This window comes from Hordeum vulgare, chromosome 4H (genome assembly GCF_904849725.1).
Source record: "Hordeum vulgare subsp. vulgare chromosome 4H, MorexV3_pseudomolecules_assembly, whole genome shotgun sequence".
NCBI lineage: Eukaryota > Viridiplantae > Streptophyta > Magnoliopsida > Poales > Poaceae > Hordeum > Hordeum vulgare.
Genome location: NC_058521.1, coordinates 198,606,625 through 198,627,763, shown reverse-complemented (window position 1 = coordinate 198,627,763; position 21,139 = coordinate 198,606,625).

Genomic DNA, 21,139 nt, shown 5'->3' with positions numbered 1-21,139 from the left:
TCTTCATCTCTTTTCAACCTTCAAGGATCATTGGTCTCACTCGTTTGTCAAAGAAGCAACTAAGTTTTACCTATTGCTCTTGCTCATTCTCTTCCCCTTCTCATTCTTAGATCTCGGGGCGAGATCTCTTGTTAGTGTAGGAGAGTTGTAAGAGCCCGGAACCGATGCTCCAGAAGATTCCTTTTTTATTCCTTTGTCGTCGTATTAATTATTTGTTTCTCGCATTCATCATGGCATCGTGCGCATCATCTGCGTTGCATCGGCACTCGTCATCGCCAATTTTCAAAACTTGCAACTGTTATTAGTTTTTGGTTCTCTCCGTTTTCGTCATTGACCGTCTTGAGACCAACCACACACGCACACGCCCGCGACATCATTAAAATATTGTTTTAAAATGTGTGCATAGAACTTTCTCGGACTGGGTTGAAACTTGGCTTGCGGTCTTATTTTAATGTAGGTAGGCCGCCTACCAAATTTCATCGCAATCGGAGTTCGTTTGATAACCGAACCATAAAATATATAGCAACACTATAGCCGGTTAAATTCCTGGATGTTTTCGTGTTTTAAAAATCTTGTCACGGGCTGCCACCTTCCCTCGCATCCCCACCTAGCCCATCTACAAATCCCACTAGACGACCTAGCCCGTCCCTTCGTTCGTGGTCATCGGATCGCGACCGGACGAACGAGGTCCAACCCACCAATGTCCATTCCCTATATAAGCCACCTTGTGGAGAGAGTTGTATCACTCCACTAGGGTTTTCGCCTAGGCAAAATGGCAACCACCCCCTCAAAATACCACCTGCTAGCTCCACCTCCTTTGTCCCACGAAATCCTACCCCACGTCCAAATCTGGACCATTGGATCCCCATCCAATGGCTCAGAATAACTGAAATCCCCACCTACCGGACTTGTCCGCGGTCAAACAGGACACGTTCAGCGACCACATCAGCAGCAACCGGATCCCACAACCTCCCGTGCCACGCCACCGCTAGTCGGAGCAGGCCGCTGCCTCATCGCCCCACCGGAGCCACCGTAGTGACCGAAGCCGCCACAGCCGTGCCTCGCCGCCACGCATCGCCGTCCGCTTCAATACCCGCGCCCCAGCCCGAGCTCGCCACCACCTTCTGCCATAGCCGCTGCCTTTTGGTCGAGCCGTGCCACAGCTCGCTGCCGGCCTGAACTTCGGCCAGGGTCTAGGAAACCTCGGCCAGATCCGACAGGGCCCCGCTATTGCACCGCCTTGCCGCAGCCCTGTATCCCCCGACCTCGCCATGTTGTGCCACCGGTGCACATCGCCATGGCCCCTTGCTTGGGAGGAGTAGGACGACCGCAACCTCCCGCTCGCTTCCCACGTGGGCCGCGCCTTCCTCCCATGGCCTAGCTGCAGCCCCGAGCCGGCCCAACCGACCACGGCCTCGCCCTGGCTTAGCCGACCTCGGCCTCGCCCCGGCCCAGTTCCCCGCCGGCCCATCTCCATCGCCCCGCTCCCGCCTAGCCTTGGGCCACGGCCCACTAGGTGAGTTGTTCCCCACCTTGCCTATATGTCACCTAGTGCGTGTGATAGATATTAGTCGCCCGCTGCAAGTTTGTCCTGTTACCCAGTTTCGGCCCAGTTAATGTTTTTTTGTTAGCGATTTTCCAATTACCCAGGTCATTTAATAATTGCAGTTTCATGTCTGTTTTTAAAATGCTAATAACTCATAAACCGTGCATCGGATTAAAATGATTTGAACATGAAAAGTTCTTAGTATTTTCGGTAGTTTCACAATAACCAACTCGCATCCATGTTAAAAATGATTAACTTGTTTTCATTTCATTTGCATTAGGCAATGCTAAAATGGTTTTCACCATAACTAATTAACCGTCGCTTCGATTAGAATGTCACACATATGTAACTTGGCTAGAAAAACGTGTAGAATAACATGAGAGCATTTATTTTGCTGTTTAGCAACTCTAAAATTGTGATATTGACAGTTCTGTAGCAAATTCAAAGTTATATATGGGGACTTTCCGGAATTGTTGTTCGTTGTTCCGGCCTTATTTAAACTTGCTTAGAATTCACGTAGCTCCATGATATCTTGTTGCACCCATGTTTTAAAATGTTGTGGCTGTCATTTGCATGCATGTTGCATTCATGGCGTAATATCTTGCGATGACCATATCTTCTACACCGTAACTTCGTTGGAGATGAACTTTATATGTAAATCGACTAGAATGACGCGTAGAGTCTCATGAATCACTTTATTTTTCTTTTTAATAAATATAAAATTATATTTTGGACAGATCTGGACATATTTCGAAATTAACACATAGGGTCATTTCGGAAATGCTATATGTTGTTTCCGACATTATTTAAAATACCTAGAAAGTATAGTTCTTTATGCTTCACCTCTTGCCATGTTTAACATCATTTAATATTGTCGCGTACCTAAACGGGAGTAAACTAAGTTATTAAATGTGGAGTTTCGTCAATTTGCAACTCGTTGCATATGGAGCTTCACTTAATGTGTAGTGTTCGATTGTTATGAATTGCCATGTCGTGTCTTGCATAATTAAACTGGAAATGTATCATATGTGTTTGTGCATCATGTCGTGTATATGGTGTGGTGTCGATCGTGTGTTGATTATTGTTCTGGATTGTTTCTTCTCGATAGAGTTCCGAACCGCTTCGGAGTGTGAGGATTCGTTCAACTACGTCGGTTCGTCTGCTTCATGGATTCATTCTTCTTCCAACCGGGATCACACGCAAGATGACCAGTTCCCAAGACACCATTACTATCATTGCCATGCTAGTCGTCTCATTTCTTTCGCTATGTCTTGTTGCCTACCACCTGTTTAATAAGCCTCCCAACATTGCCATGGAAAACCTCTAACCCCTCCACTACCCAACAAACCTTGCTTGTCTATTTACCGCTTGCTCAGCCTTCTTATAGCAATGCTAGTTGCAGGTGCAGTTGCTTCCATGTGAAAACATGGGTTCCTTGTTATATCACCATATAATTGCTATTTAATTTAATGCACCTATATACATGGTAAAAGGTGGAAGTCTTGGCCATCTAGCCTGGTATTTTTTCCATCTTTGCCGCCCTAGTATAGGCTACCGGTGTTATATTCCATAACTGAGCGCCCCTAACACGTTCAAGGTAGGTATGGGGACCCCCTTGATAATTTGTCTTAGTTTGAAACTTGTCCAGCAAGGCCCAACTTTGGTACTACATTTGCCTAATAACTAATAAAAATGCATAGGGACCCGCCGATACCCGCGGAGTAATTAATCAATCCCTGGTCCAGTACTCCTCATTTGTGTTGGTCCAAACCAGAGCCGTTTGCGGGGCCAACATGGGGCAACTCGGGAGATTTCTATCATGCCATCGTACGTTGTGCTTAGCTGGCGTGTCATGAGAACGAGATACGGGATCCTATCGGGTTTGTCGACACGTGGGCGGCCTTCCTGGACTTGTTTTACCTTTTACGAAATGTATTATGCATCGGGATTCCGGTGATGCTTTGGGCTATCTCAGAGTTGAGGTTTTCCACTAAGGAATCCGAGGAGATCACGATTCAGTGATCGAGGCTTTCTATGTAGCTTGTGGTAACTTGTGATGGACTAGTTGTAGCACCCCTGTAGGGTCAAATCTTTCAGAAAGCCATGCCCACGGTTATGTGGCAAACTTCGAAATTTTGTTTAACATCCGGTTCTAGATAACTTGAAGTAAACTTAATTAAAACTTGCCAACTATGTGTGTAACCGTGACTGTCTCTTTCGCGAGCTCCTTCTCCGATTTAGGGCACGGTGAGGTTATGTCTCATGTAAATAGGTGTTCATGATCATTCATTTGGTCATCATTAGTTCACGTCTATTATGAGTAGATCATCCCCCTTTTATTCTTGTACTCGTAAGTTAGCCACCTCAAATAAGTGATTAGTTGCTTGCTGAAGCCTCACCACTTGACCATACCTCACCCACTAAGCTTTGCTAGTCTTGATACCTTTGGTAATGAAATTGCTGAGTCCATGTGGCTCACAGATTACTACAACAACAATTGCAGGTATAGGTAAAGTGTTACTTTGACGTGAGCGCGATGATTGTTGCATTCAGAGTTTCTTCTTCTTCTTCATCGATCTAGGATGGGTTCCAGGCCGATAGCCTAGGATAGCAAGGATGGACGTCGTTCTTTTATCATTTGTTTTCGTCCGTAGTCGGACCCTGCGCTTCTTCATGATGATTGAATGTATTAATGTATTGTGTGGATCACGCTGTAGCTTGTGGCGAGTGTAAGACAATTCCATATACTCATCTCTTCAGTACATGTACTTGTAACGATATGCATTCTTGCAAAACGACAAGATGCGCTTCTATCCTTGTCGAGGCCCTCGCGCCAAAATATGGATATGATCACATCTTGGGCGTTACACGAATATCATGGGGGTCATAAACTCCTGGGGCAGCATGGTGATTTGCATGTGATCCCTCAAAGAGATGACGAGACCCTCCACAAGTACATCCAGATATTCAGCCATGTACATGACAACATCCCGGACATCCACCCCGCTGCGGTGATCACCACGTTCCATACAAACGTACGCAACCGCCAGATGCGTGAGGAGATGAGTATCAACAAGATATGGGATGTCGTCAAGCTCTACGCTCTGGCTGACAGCTGTGCACGGGCCGAGGAGGGAAGAAGGCTCCCCGGAGAGGACACACGCGTGGAAGTTGACTCAGAAGACGACGACAACGCTTCCGCCTCTAAGGGGAAGGGCTGGAAGCGCAACAATAAGCGCAAGGGAAAATCAATTATGACTATGGAGGGTGCCAACAACTCCACTGCCAGAAAGAAGGCCAAGTCTAAGGGGTCACAAAGGATGTTGCTGCCTGTTCGGGAGATGACGAGGCCGCCACATGAGAGAAGGCCGACATGCCATACTACAGGATTCACCTCACCAAGGGCCACGACATCACCGAATGCCGCCAAGTAGAGCAGCTTCCTGAGAAGCACAAGCAAGAGTACAAAAGGTACGACAAGGAGAAGGGCCACGACAATGCAGGTGGATCCGTCAAGAAGAACCATGGCACCCACGATGGAAAGGTCATGCAACAGAAAGAGAAACCTGCTCGAGGCCGAGACAGGAAGTCAGATGATGAAGAAGCAAATGACGATGAGGATGAAGAAGGATCTGATGGCCAGGAGTTCCAGAAGGCTATTGATGCTATGTGTGTTAATGGAGGCACATATTTGCACTCCTTGCGTAGACGGCTCAAACAGTGGGCTTGTGAAGTCAATGCGGGAGAACTAGCGGCAGAGGCAAGCAAACCCCTCAAATGTTCCAACACTCCCATCATATTTTATGCTGAGGATCACCCCGACCACACCATTGCCGTCGATTGTGTGCCATTGTTGATCTCGCCAACAATTCACAACCTCAAGGTGACAAAGATGTTGGTCGCAGTGGGGCTGGTTTGAATTTGATCTCGTCCAACGTGATCAAGCGACTGCAGATTCCTAACACGTATCTCAAGCCGACAGGGTCCCTCCAGGGTCAACCGAGGGAAACTGCATCCCAAGGGGAAGATAACTTTGCCGGTGACATTTGGCAGCGAACTTAACTTCAGGATAGAAAGGGTCACCTTCGACATCGCAAAGATGTTCCTGCCATACAACGTAATCTTGGGCCGACCAGTGCTGGCAAAGTTCATGGAGGCATCCCATCATGCCTACAACACCCTCAAGATGCGAGGGCCGATGAGCATCATCAACATCCACGCTGACAACAAGGACGTGGTCCTTTGTGTCGACGAGCTTTACTGGGAGGCGGTTACAACGTGTGCCAACAAGGCACTCGCTCCTGTAGGCAGAACTCCTGGGGGGAGAGGAAGAGCAAGAAACCTGGCAAGCACTCTAACAAGGACTCCGGGGAGCGCGCCCGGGAGTGCTGCGCGCCCGTCGAGGACTCGCCTGAAACTTCCGCTGCCAGGAGCAAGAAAAACAAAGTGACCATCCCCAAGACAAAGAAAGTGGCTATGCGGGAAGACACCGAGAGCGATACTTTCACCAAAAGTGCCACCCTCGACAACAAATAGGAAAGCGCGCTCGTCTCCTTCCTGTGGGCGAATGTCGATGTGTTTGCTTGGAAGCCATCTATCATCCCCGGTGTTCCCAGGGAGGTGATCAAACACCACCTTGCCGTTTGTCCCTACGCGCACCCTGTCAAGTAGAAGGTCTAAAAGCAAGCACTAGAACGACAAGAGTTCATTGCTGAAGAGATCAAGAAACTAGAAGCAGCATGCGTGGTCAGAGGAGTCCTTCACCCAACATGGTTGGCAAACGCTGTGGTAATGCGCACGACAAACGGGAAGTGGAGAATTTGCATCGACTTCACTAATGTCAGCAAGGCCTATCCGAAGGATCCTTTCCCCTTGCCGCGCATCGACCAGATAGTGGACTCGACCGTCTGCTACAAATGTGAAAGCACAACTTCTCCCTAAGGTGGTTTTGGCAATTAATAACAACATATGTGTCATTGGACTAATAATTCTATCTAGTATATTTCAGGAAAAGTTCAAGGATGAATTGGCTAAGGATTGTGAGGAGAACACCTAGATGCAAGGAACATCTATTGGAAACAAGCTTGAAGATCTACATTTTATATTTTGTGAGAAATCACATTTTGAGTCCATAGGAAAGCCAATACTATTGAAAGGCGATGAGGTGACTATGATGATCTGGTTGCTCAAGTGCTTCGAGATTAGCCATAAAAAATACTCATGAATTCTCCCACAAATGTTCTATCCAAAATCATAAATATCCAAAATTCGGTGCCACCAAAATTTTCCATTAGGCCCTACCGACTTTTACCTTAGACACATCCTATGCCAAACCCTAGTATCTCGATGATACCAAGTCTTGTTTTGGTCTGAACGAGAATCAATGACAAACTCTTTGTCTACGTGTTTCTAAGAATTGGATTTTTTTAGTTTTAAGAATTGGTCCCACCAAGTCTGGTAACTTCCCAAGCCAACCACAATTGGACCCACCGAGATTCATATATTGGTGTCACCGAAACGCCGAAAGTTGCCACACTTTGCACTAGCCGGTGCAACCGAACTTTTACTTCGGTTTCATCGAGTTCGACAATTATGTTGTAATGGTTGGATTTTTGGAGATGCCTATATATACCCCTCCACCACCTCTCATTCACACAGGAAGCACTCAGAACATGTGTTGACAGAGAGCCACCTACTCATGTGTTGAGATCAAGATATTCCATTCCTACCATATAATTTTTGATTTATAGCCTCACCAAGTTGCTTTCCACCGAATCAATCTCTTCTACCCAAGAAAAAGCTGTGAGAGAGTGATTGAGTGTTGAGGAGACTATCTTATGAAGCACAAGAGCAAGGAGTTCATCATACTACCACATCTATTACCTTTTGGAGAGTGGTGTATCCTAGATTGGTTAGGTGTCACTTGGGAGCCTTCTACTTCATGTCGTGGAGCTGAACCGAGAAGTTTGTAAGGGCAATGAGGTCGCCTACTTCGTGAAGATCTACCCTGAGTGAGGCTAGTCCTTCGTGAACGTAAGCTGTGATGGAATATACAAGGTTGCTTCTTCGTGGATCCTTCATGGGTTGAGCCCTCAGTGGACTCGCTGTCATACCCTGTGTTTGTACCACTTTGTCACATTCTGTTTTGCAAAATTTGGAACCAATTAAAAGTTTTTGAGTGCTTGTGATGACTGATTTGATTGCAATTTGCTTGTGGGCTCGATTGTGTTTTAATTCACCCAAACTACCATCTCTGTGAAAACTCGTCTCCTTGGCCCCAAACCTTTGCCCAATCATGATGCCATGTTTACAGGACCAGAAACTATTCTTAATAAAATATTATTCCAACAGAAGGCATTTATTTAATTCTAAAGCTTGAAAACCCCTAAATCGGGATTTGCACTACAAGTCCTTAATTTAGGGGGCATGTTTTACCCCAAAGGTTTTTCTTGGATTATATTATTAAAATAACTTCCCAAATCGACAAAATAATTATTTTAAAAGTTATTTTCCTATTTTATTTAAACACCCTTTTCTGAGGCCAGAAATGGTATTTCATAGGGAAATATTATTTTCCTACCTTCAAAATATTTGAGAAAATTTAGGGAAACTCACAGGATATATATTTTTTATATATGTGAGTTTAAACACATGGTCATGTTAAAAATATTGGGAAAAACCTCTTAAAACCCTTTTTACCTATTCTAAGCTTTTAAAATGTTTCCAAAGTAAATATTCTCAATAAATCCCAGGAAAATTCTAGCATGTCCCACATGTTATATGAGGTGACCCTGTAAAGTTTCATCCCCATCAAAGTTGATTTGGTTCACCCAATAAACTAAAAACCCATCCTATCCAGATCCAAGTTTGAACAACTCTACATTACCAACTTTGCCCTATTGCTCTCAAACTTTGCAGGAGTGTTCCAGCCCCCAAATAAGGGTGCCACAACAACTTGTGCATTTGTGGGAGTTGGTTTAATCACCTTGGTTCACATAAATCTGATTCTGCCCATTTCTAGCGTTTTCCATGTCTACATTGTCAACCTTGCTCAAAGGAGCTCAGACTTGGTGAATCCTACAATTTTTTCCCATCATTTAATCCCGTTAATTCTCACTATATTTGGTGAGGTTTATGTGGCTCAAACCAGCATAAACACCTTTTGGTGATTTAGTAAAGAAAACTAATTTCACCCCTTCTACTTACTTCCTTCACTCCAAACTTTTATCCCAAGCCCGTGGTTCAGCCCCACATCTGCAGCCGAGAGCCCCAGCTCTAATTCAATGAGAGGAGGACAAAATCCTCAATTTCTTTTCTGGTTCATCATTGGCAGAGAGTGCCTCTCACTTTTCCTTTGACATCCACGTCTCTCCTCGGCTCCAAAGTATCCAAGAGGCATCTCTAAAGCCCCCAAACGGTAGTAGACACGATGGGGGCGCGCCAGAGCATGCCAGCATACTATGGCATGCTAAAACTGCGCTTAGGACGAGCCACACTACACGCCCGCACCAAGGGAGGCCAGCCCCGGCCAGGCCTCTTACCCACACAGTATCTAACTTTGACTGCCTCGACGACCAGTGCCAGCGTCGCGTCAACCCCTCCTCTCTCCCTTTCTCCTGCCCTTGGCGACGCGTGACCGCGTCCGCCTGAAGCGGTCAGGTGGCGCTTGCCACCACAACACGCAAGGAGCGAGCTCCGCTCGTCCTCAACCCCTCCTTCGGATGTAAACCACGACCACAAAGACCATGTGCTCATTCCCGAGCCTTCTCTCCTTCTCTAGCCATTGCAACGGCCTCGCCGGCGCACCACCTTTCGGTGGACCGCGCCCCTCCTATATATAGGCCACTTCAACCTCTCTCCCCCTTTGGAACCTTTCACTCACCTCCAATGGACCGCCCAATCACCCCACTTGAGCTCCCCGAGCACGAGTACTCGGGATTGACTGAGGTGCCGCCACGTCGGGGCTCCGTCAATCTCAGGACACAGGCCCGCTCCGGCCTCCATTTCACCTTCATCGTGACCGCAACAAGCCCTAGCCTCACCTCCATCACTTCCCCGCTCCTTTCCCTTTGCTGAGCGTCGGCACCAACCACCTCCCGACACCCTCCGCCGCGGCCTCCTCGTCACCGGCGACTCCGGCCAACTCAGCCACTCCCTCGACTCCATCCAAATGGTGGGAGTGCGAGGAGTCAATTCCTGCACTTGCCTTGCCTCGCCATCGATGGAGCTGACGCCGGTGAGCTCCTCCTCCTTCTGTCGCGAGGTAGAAGACGACCCCGACAGGGTGGCCCCACCTGTCGGCCTCAGTCTCTCCCTCTCTCCCTCTCTCGTCACTGGCCACAAGCTCCTCGTGTCAGGTTCAAACCTGACGGCATGCACACGTGGGCTGGCTGGGCTGGCCCAGCTGGTGGCCGAGTCTGGCCCAGGGTGCTGAGCCCTTTTTATTTTCTATTTTCTGGCATTTGCCAAATTTTCCACAGGGAGAAATAACATTCAAAATCCAATTATTTTATAACACTACTTATGTAATTTTTACAAAAACTTTTATACACAGTTTTGTTTTAAAACCTAGTGTTAAGTATTTTTAGCCTCTGTTAAAATAGATTTTAAAACCGATTCACTCCAAAACCAGAGACAAATATTTTTAGATGTGAAGTCAGTATTTTGCAGAATAGGGTAACATTTTAGGAATGAGTTTTGTGTTCTGTTTTTGTTGTGATTGTTGTTATTTTTATTACTATCACAGCGATAGATCACGTGGTTAACGAAGGAGTTGGACCAGACTTCGAAGACCCCGGAGACTTTGCTGGCCAAGGCAAGCAACCCTTTGACCATGCCTGAGAAACTTTTACTTCCATGTCATATGGTACCTTACTTATGCATATATTATTATTGGTTGGAGACCCCCCTTGTTGGGTTGTCCTCGAAGAACACCTCGTTGAAACTTGCATTAGGGCATGACCCTACCACATATGAGGGTTGTGCATGTGGGATGTAGTTAGCTGCTAGTAGTTTCTACGCAAAAAGGGATGTGAATATGCATGGTGACGATGAGGGGAGTATTTACAAAGGCTTTTCAAAAACCCCGTCGGGTGCCACTAATGCCCGAGGGTGACAGTGTTGAGATGGATGACCACTTGATAAAGAAGTGGTGTACCAAGAAAGGTTTTGTGTGTGTGTGGTTTCGGAATTGGGGTTAGATTTAAGATTTTTCGTCTGTCCCAACCTTATGGGACAAGGCTTTGTTGATTACTCTGGTCAGTGCTAGCACAGAGCCCGCATTACTAGTAACGGGAGTGACGTGGTCACTCTTGAGACACGGTCGTGCCAGGTAGGACGACTATGCTGTTTTTACAGGTTCTGGGCACACCGTTGGTCCGTGCATGGATGATACGATCTAGAGCGAGGCTCATAAGATGTACATCATATGGGATGTGTACCAAACGTGTGGACTCTTTGTCTAGTGTCGCCACGGGATAGGCATTGTTTGGGTGCTTACATTGGGTCAGTTATATACCGTGAGTCGTGGATGACATGGAAGTTCCCCGAGTCTTGTGGGTACAACACACAACCTCTACAGAGTGTTAAACTATTCAAATAGTCGTGTCCATAGTCAAGGAAAGTTGGGTGTCACGCTATCAACCAAGTTATCCACAATGAGTATCGTGTTTGTGTGTCAGCCTTTGAGGCCGTATTTATGTACTGACTTGGCCCTAATGGACCTATTTGTATCAGACGTTACGGATGGATGTAAGACTCTTATTATTCAGTATCTGTGTGTTCAGTGAGCACTGATCTCTCGGATCATTATACACGTGCATTCTGCGATCTCGAATTACAAGTCGAGGTCCCCACACTCATGCAGCCTTTACCCCCAGTGGGCTGAAGTCTCCATCAACGTGGACGTATGATAGCACCACCTATCGGAACCACGCCAAAATTCTCCGTTTTAGTCCTTGTGTTTGATCTTCATATCCCTACCCTCTATTTACATGTGCATGTATTTACTTTCCGCTGCTATACTGTTAGACTTGCATGTGTAGGGTGTGCCTGACTTGCTACAATTGCTAAAACTTGCCCACTACTAAAATTTGAAAAATCCTAAGTTTTTATTTGGTCAAGTAGTCTAATAACCCCCCTCTAGACATACTTCGGATCCTACAAGTGGTATCAGAGCTTTGATCTTCATTCCGTTGGTTTCACAACCTACGAGAATGGCGTCTAGTGAGGGAAATTACCACCATATAGGTCCATACTTTGATGGTACAAACTTTGCTAGTTGGAAGCATCAAATGAAAATGGATATTCTTGGTCATAACCCCGCCATTTGGGCTCTTGTTCGTAATGGTTTGCAAAGTAAATTATTTGCTGATGGAAGGGAACCGGATCAGGAACCGACCGCGGAAGCATTTAAGATGTTGCAATACAACACTCAAGCATGCGACATTCTATTCAAATGCCTATGCCCCGAATAGTTCAACAAGATTAGCTGTCTTGAGAATACAAATGAAAATTGGGATACTTTGGTTGATATGCATGAAGGTAACGAATCCGTCACATAATCTTAGTTGGATGTGCTACAAAGTCAATTTTACAAGTTCAAGATGAAGGATGGTGAAGGAGTCGCTGAAATGTACTCTAGGCTTGCTCTCATCACAAATGAGATTGCCGACTTAGGAAGCGAAGAGATAACCGACAAATTCATTATCAAGAAGATCCCTAGAGCTTTAGATGGAAAGTACGACACCATTTGCATGTTGATCCAAATGATGCCAAACTACAAAGATCTCAAGCCAAGGAAAGTCATTGGAAAGATTGTTGCTCATGAAATGTCACTCAAGGACAAAGAAGAGCTTCATAAGAAATCAAGCGATGCATACAAAGCTTCAAGTGATACCCCACCACTTCAAATGACAACCTTGTCACTAATGAAGAGATAAACCTCATAGTCAAGAAATTCAACAAGTTCAGCAAGAGTAGAGGAAAAAAGAGAAGCTCCAACTCAAGATAGGAAGAGAAGCGTTCATCTAGTCGTAACCAAAATTGCTATAATTTTGGATGGCCCGAACACTACTCCAATGAGTGCACGCCCCCAACGAATATAAGAGTCACGTAGAATACGAAGGTCAAGAGATGAGCCACCTCAAAGAGAGAGAAGGAGTAGAGAAGATTGTTATGAACGAAGACCCTCCCAAAGAAGCAAGGAATCGGAGAAGAAGGACAAGTACACCAAGAGCCACTCAAGAAGAAGACATCAAGCTCATGTTGGTGAATGGGTATCCGGTTCCGAATCCGACAACCAATCCGAGAGAACCTACCACTCCAACTTTGACTATAGTTAAGATGAAGGTATTGCCGATCTTGCACTCGTATCCTCCAATTCCCGTGAAATATTTTATTTTCTAAATCTAGGGATTGGAAATTGCTTCTTGGCTAAAGTCCCCAAGGTATCACACCTCGAGTACTTTGACTTTAATAGTGATGAGGATGACTTACTTGGAGATGATGACTTGCTCTTTGATAAAACTAGTGATATCAATGAAAAATGAACTTGATAATAATCATGCTAGTCAAGATAAGTAATGTGATGATGATGATGACAATAAGGATATTGAGCATCTAACTAAAGAATTAAACACGCTTAAGTTAGCCCATGAATCTAGTCTATAAGATCATAGAGAGCTTGCAAGAACTCATGGGAAGCTACGCTTCGAGAAGCTAAATATAAAGCAAGAGCATGAGTTTCTAGAAACAATGAATAATGATCTTCGAAAGAAGAGTTCTTATCTAGCCAAACGATTACTCTTGTCTACTTTTGTTCCACAAGTTAAAACTAAGGAAACTAGTAACAAAGGCAAGAAAGTTTCTTCATCTAGTAACAACAACACTGATTCTAAATCTAATTATGTTGTTGCTAGTAGCTCTATTGATTCTACTAATGATTCTCTTTGCCAAGTTACACTTGTTCAAGAAAACGATTTATTGAAAGGAATTATAGAGAGAGGTATCTTCAAGAGTTTTGCCGAAAGTAAGCAATTCGAGGAGATTGTATGCAAGCAAGGAGGACATAGGAAGAAACAAGGCATTGACTGCTTCAATTCCAGTGGAGTTGAACCATAAGAAGGTCAATACCCCAATCCTAAATTTGTTCCTCAAAAGGAGAAGTATGATCCTACTCTCCCCAAGGGAACAAATGCTAAAGATGACCTTTCACCCCAAGACCACAAGGTAAGGCAATGCCAAGCTTTAAGAGGAGATTGACTCATTTGAAGAAGACTCCCAAGCCATGGTCAAGTGGATTTCCATGGCCACCACTAACTATACTTCATCAAGCGCTACCTCAACTCCAAGGATCCCCATCAAGTTGATGTGGGTCCCTAATAAGAAGAACTAGAGAAGTTCTTGAGGGGTGACTCTGCCAACAAAATTCACTCTTATTCATTTTGGCAAGAACTATTTGCGATCAACTCCAGTCATATGCATTAGTTCAAGGAGTCACACATTCCCTCAAAAGCATGGGACAAGGTAATAAATGAATCAATGGACATCATCTCATATGAAATTCACTCCATGTCCATATACATCCTTGTATTTCTTCCTTGTGTGGGACTAACCCATGTAGGTGACAAGAGTATGAAACAACAATGATAGCTCCCAACTCAAAATGATCTTCATCAACAATGAGCATCCACCACTACTACACCTACATGAAGTCTTCTACGACAAAAATCCAAGGTTAGTTTGTCGCTCTTGGGGGGATGCCAACATCAAGGGGGAGATATACTCTAAGACTTGAGTCAAAGAATGTCTTAAGATGTGAACACATTGAAAGCTTTATGAAAAAGTGGCAACCCCACTTGTGCTTAAACAATGAGTATGACCTACGATCAAGTATTCTTACTTGGATCCTAAGTCAGTATATGCATATATAGATGACTTCATCATCGCCAAAGTGCTTGGTAGGTACTAGAGAGGTTGTGCATGTTTGCCATGTTTTAGTTGACATCTTATTGTGTGAGCATGCTCGTATGCATATTTCTGCTCATTTGAGGATGTCCAATTGTTGTTATTTGGCTTTTCATTTTCTTTGGCCAATTGGATACACATGAATACCTAAGTACCCCTCTCTATCTATCTATGTTTTCTCGTCTCAAATTCAATTCATGCTTCATCACAAAATTTGAGCAAGCAGTTTTCGGACCCTCTGTGTGAGGAGCACTCGGAGTTCTTTCTCAACAAGAGCTAACTTCAAAAACCTCCCATGTGCCATTCGGTGTGACCAACTCCAGAAACTCGGTAACATCGAAGCACTAGGGTTGATTTGGTTTTTGAACCTTTATACCACCAATTTTTAAATCTCGGACTCACCAAGTTTGTCCGCCCCTTGGCAGTTAAGAAACTCGGTGGCACCGGATATATAGAATCCGTGTTACCGATAGTAAGGGATATATATATATGTACACACACAGATATACATATATATAGGGTGGGTCTATTATGCAAACACCCTTAAGAGTCTTATTCTGCTAACAGTTTTGCTTATTCTGCTAACACTTCTGTACTACTCGTGACATCAGACCCGGACCGCATAGCAATCCGAAAAAACTGCCTCCACCCCGACCACATCCCCACCAACCCATTCATTTCCTCCGTCTTCCTCCCGCCCCAACTCTAATACTCCTCTACCTCTTTCTTCCCCGCGTCGGGGGATCCCCACACCACCACCTACCTGCAACACCATCCCACCCACGACTTCCCCCACCCCACAACGGTATCCCTTCCCCGGCTGCACCCCCGTCCCGTGGCCCACCCCACCAATTTCCCCCTCCTCCTCCTCCCATTCAATACCCCACCCACCAATTTCCCCACCACCGCCTCTCACCACCACCACAACGCCGCACCTCTCCCCTCTGGTCGTTTACCAACCACCGCCAACCCTCCGCCATGGCTTCCTCCACCTCCGTCGCTCTGCCAACCTGCCATTACCCAGATCCGCTGCCTCCTTGCTCAACCGGCTTCCTCCCATCTGTTCCACCGTCGTGGCTGCCTCCATCGCAACCACCACCGCCACCTTCAAACCACCACTACCATCCACCTTCAGATACGACGCATCGGCACCCTAACCCATCGACAACTGCACCATGTACACGGATCCACCGGGTCCCAGGACTGGCGGCATGCAGTCTAATAGGCTGCCCTGCTTCAACTGACGCCATCGTGGGCTGCCGGACTCCTAGGCCCGATGAGTTCACTAACCATTGTCGCTCCTCCTCATCCCGTCACGAGATCCGTCATGTCCTCCCGACGAGATCTTGCTCCTCCCTTGCAGTCTAGGTGTCCCGGGCTTGCAGTGCGCTGGGTATGCGGTGCGATTCTGCTTGCTTGGCCGTGGAGTTGACGTCTAGTCTAGTGCTTTTTTGGTTCATGCGTTTCTAGTGCAATGCATCTCATGCGATTCCAGCAACTTCGATGGACTCGATGCTACCCTAACGAAGTTTACTTTTTGTGTATGTCTTTTTCTTCTTTCAGTTTTGCAATGAACCTCTTGGAGAAAGAACAGGGATGATGCTGAATTTAGTTCAGAGAAGGATTGGTTTGCTATATTTTATGAAAGTTGTGGGTCATGGAGTTCAAATGGGGCTCCCCCAATGCAGTTCGTTTCGATTGAAAATGAGAAAAACCGCACTTCATTTTAATAATTCTAGAGTTCAATTTTTCCGCCCACTTTTCGACTGTGGTTGTTTGCATGATTATTTCTACTATTTTCCAGATATCTACATTTGTTGGTGCTCTCAGTGACCGTTTTTTGCCTATAAAAATGTGCTCTGGTGCAGTTCATTGCTGATGTATCTTGAGTGCAGTATTCAGATGGGTGCTACAAGCTTTTGCACTGCTTCTTTGATCCACTATGGAGGCAAAATGAGAAGGCAACATTCTTGTTTATAAGAGCACTTGTGAATTTATGTGTTCAAGAGAGAGTTGTACATATTTGTGTGCTACACAGAAGCTTGTAGTTACTTGTGGGCAAAACCAATGTCGTTTTAGCGTGCAGTTATATTTCTGTTTGGATGCATTTTTTAGACAGTGCAGTTATGTTTGTGTTTGGGTGCATTCTCTGGTTCGTTGACGAAACAACACAAAACTTAAAAAAACTACATCTTAAGTGGTTCTGTTAGTAAATAGTGTAAACTTCAGTGCGTGTGTGTAGTTTGTGTGTGTTCAAATGAAGACAAACATCGGTCCACTATGTTCTTGAATGCAGAATATTGTTCACTACGAGAAAACCAAACTCTAAAGACGAAAATATAGTGCACCTTGATCTTAAAAAACAACTCTCAAAGACTTTGTAGTACACTTCATTTGGTTGACTGGGTAAACAAAAAACAAAAACATCTTAAAAGAATTGCACTCCTAAATTAGGTGTGGCTCACTCGTTTAGTTCCACGCGGTCCACTCGTCCGGTCTACGTGCGTAAACAATAGTTAATATGAAAAAAGACAAGAAAACTTATGAGGTTTATTTTCGTTAGTGTGGTGGTTCACTTCTCGATAGTATGGAGTTTCACTTACCTTCGATGAGAAGTGCACTCCGCTTACTCGTCTTGAAAAATCCACATCCAACAAAAGAAAAATCATGCAGTGCACTTGTCCATCAGATGCAGTGCGGCTTCCCGCCAAAAAGTAGTGCACTCTTCTATCCGATGCGGTTCACGCGTTTATTTGGGTGTCGCGAAAAAATAAAGTGTCCGCATTTCGGTAATTTCAAAAGTGCTCTTAAAACGCAAGGAATTATAGAGAGTGTTGAACATGAAAAAGATGTGCCTCATTGATATCTTTCCAACACCGTATCATTTGCATCATTCCTACAAGCGGTTTCGACAAAATTTACGAAAATACGCTTGTTGCAACTCGTAGGCAGCCACACCGTTTTCAAAATTCATTTAAAACCGCGAGGAATTTCAACAAATGATCAACATATGAAAATTGCGCCTATTCCACAGATTTTCAACTCCGTATCACACACCTAGTTCTGACGAATGGTTAAAAACTGCAGCAAAAACAGTAACAAAAAATCCAAAAAATTAAAAAACAGAATTCCGTTTTTTAGTAAATTTGAAATTACTCTCAAACCGTAAGGAATTATATAGATCAATCTACATGAAAAAGATGTGGTTCGATGATATATTTTCAGCGCCATATCGTTTGCTTCATTCCGACGAGCAGTTTAGAAAGAATCAAAAAAATACGCTCGATGCAGCCCGTCATACGTCCACTGTTTGCGTAACTGATCTTAAACCGCGAGGAATCACGAAAAGTGTTCAACATGACGGAGTTGGGAATTTTTCGTGGCAATCCAAGGGTATATTATACGGCTCATTCCGACAAACGGTTTAAAAACTGAAGCCCAAAAAAAATTGTCCAAAATATGCGTGTTGTTTTGTCAAGTTACATTGTAGTGCTTGTTTTGAAAGAGATGCAGTACACTACCATTGAGCGTGTAGTTGGGAAGTGTTAGTTGAATAACTATTCTGCTAATATTAACACAATAGACGGGCTGGATATATATATATATACATATATATATATATGCATATATAGAAACTCTATTCATCACCTAGGGTGCAGAGTAGTTTATTCTTCACACGAGATAATTTTACGATCAATCTACAAATAAGTTACATTTGAAATACAAATAGTTACATTTATATTGAATCACTACGCAAAATTTGACAAAAGAAAACCAAAAATATAGGTCACAAGACCAGAAAAAATGAATTTATTGTATTTTTTACACTATTTTTATATGTTCATAATTTTTCGTGAGATAAAATATTTTTACGTTGATTATATTTTTTTACGGTCTCTTTTACGTGTAAAATAAGAAAAAATTTATGAAACGTAAAATTACGGTGCATTGTTGTTAAAATAGAGGGAGGGTGAAGAATAACTATTCCTCGCCGGGGGTGAAGAATAACTATTCCTCACCGAGGGTGATGAATAACGCGATTCTCATGGTAGAATTGTATGGATGACTGAAGGCACCAGATACCAATCCACATTTGAAGAGTGGGGTACCATCTTAGCAGCCCCAAAGGTACAAGAGAGAGACCTAGATGTTTATACTAAGGCAAATATGAACCACAACTGAATGGCCAACATGTATAACCCAGTGCCAAAGTAATACCCGAAGGCTCACAAGCTAGGCTCAGTCTACTTTCTGCAAGCAGGACTACCCACCACCAACACCATAATGAGGTACACCTTGGTTCCCAAATCAGGTGATGATAAGATGATCAGGGGGTATTCCATCAACACGATGCACCATGTAGACACTCACACTAGGATCAGAGTGATGTACTTGACTGTAGAAACAATCAGAAGGACTACCGCTCACCAGAAGAGGTCTTGTAGATACGCACCCTACATTCACATGTTGATCAACTCCAAGATTGGTAATAATGTGTATCTGCTTAATCGACAACACCTTCCACTCAAGCCAGAATTTGAAGGCAACGTTGTGGTGATGGATCGTAGTCATTCCACTTCAACTACGCACAAGATGAGGTAGAGGTTGAGGCCCAGGCAGAGGTGTAAGTGCATCTAGTGCCCCTTAGTGATTTTGGTGGTTTGAAGACTTATAGGTTAAGTATCTAATGAGTTTATGAGTGTCCACAGGATCTATAAGTCATTGAGGAGTTTGAGATATTTGATGAATATCGACCCCTAAAAATGTATATCTTCGGTTGAAAAATTGGTCTGAAGCTGAAGAAATGAATCGCGAGGAATCTTTGATGAAATTGATATTCCTCATGAAGATACTGAAATTGAGGAATCCGGTGTGTCCTGAAGAAAATCATTTTGAAGACTTTGAAGCATGAAGATTTACTCTTTCTGTTTTATTTTCTTCACACTTGAGTAATAGGAACACCGTACTGTTAAAGGGGGTCGAAGTTACACTTTGGAATGAATTTCCTGATGATGCTCAACCCAAGCCTAATCCTACCAAAAGCCTCAAGTGAGGAATACGTGTGACATGAGGACTCTCACAGATGAGGGTTCCGACCGTTTCGATAGCCACGCCAAGTCATTGGTCTTATCCACACCAACGGTCATATTATTTAAGGGCATTAGTGTCAAATCATATAGGGATGCTCCCAGGCTATAATAGCCGCCCCCCACAACCATTAGCTGGTTGGCTGCTCCGCTAGGAATTGACACTTGTCATAAGAGCAACCCAAATTCCTCAGAGTCTTCGAGAGTAATTCATCAGTGAGGAAATACCCCATACACCGAGACAACAAACCAAACCTAGTGATTGAGCATCACTGAAGAAGTTGTTCCTGTGTGGGACTGAAGCCTTTTACCTTTGAGGACTGTGCATCCTCCAGACGGTTAGGCGTCATGTTCTAGAGATTTCCAACAGTCAATTGTGGATCTTCGGGTGACCAAGTTTGTGAGGGTTTGGAAGTCTGCCCTGAAGACTTACCATGAGTGTTGGGCGAGGACTGTGTGTTCTTAGCCCAAGGAGAACACGGTAGGGACTGTGTGTCCTTTGGTTTCAATACGAAGCCGCTCCAAACCAGATGTACGATTGTCACAGCAGTTGGAACTGGGTCATCAACTACCGTCTTCACTGAGAAACGGGTTCTAATTCTTCAAGTCCTTACTTTCCTCAAATTATGTGTTGATGACTTTCACTGCTACTGTTTGAAGAATTTCCTGAAGACTTCCTCTGAATTTCCTCAACCCCAAATTCTTCACGCCAATTAATCCTCATCTGTATTTTGCGTGGCTACTCACTGTGCAATCTGTTTTCACATTCCTCACTCTGAAAAACTGTTGTTGTGAAACTTTGCACTTCTGATCCTTTACTGTTTCCATTGTAAGTTAGTCATCAGTGAGGAATTTCCTCAAATGGAATTTCCTCAGTGATGAAATTCTAAAAATCTCCTATTCACCCCCCTCTAGTCGATATAACGCACTTTCAATTGGTATCAAAGCAAGGTACTCCCTTGTTCTGTGTGATTTTGGTTTAACCACCTGGAGTTTTAGTTATGTCGACTGTAGGCATGTTTAAGGTGACTGCAGGATGTCCTACCTTGGAAGGAAATAACTTTCCCTTCTGGAAGAACAAGATGCAAATGCATCTACAAGCTATTGATAATGATCTCTGGTACATTGTGGAACATGGCGTCCACATCATCTCTGCTAGTGTCTGTGCTGCTGAGGTGAAGAAATTCAAGCAACTCGATTCTCAAGCGAAGAATATCATCTGTGGCCATCTAAGCCCAAGCCAGTTTGGAAGAGTAAGTGCTTTGGGCTCTGCAACAATGATCTGGGAGAGACTGTGCAAAGTAAATGAAGGAGTATCAACCCAGCGTGACTCTCGTGTTGATATTCTTTGCAATCTCTTCAATCGCTTCAAGAGGGATGACAATGAAAGCTGCCAACACACCTTTGATAGCCTCAGTGACATATCAAATGAACTGCAAGCACTGGGAGCTCGAGACATTGTTGATCACGAAGTTGTGAAGAAACTGCTGAGATCTTTGGATTCTTCATTTGATACTTTAGTTATGATGATTCAAGAAAG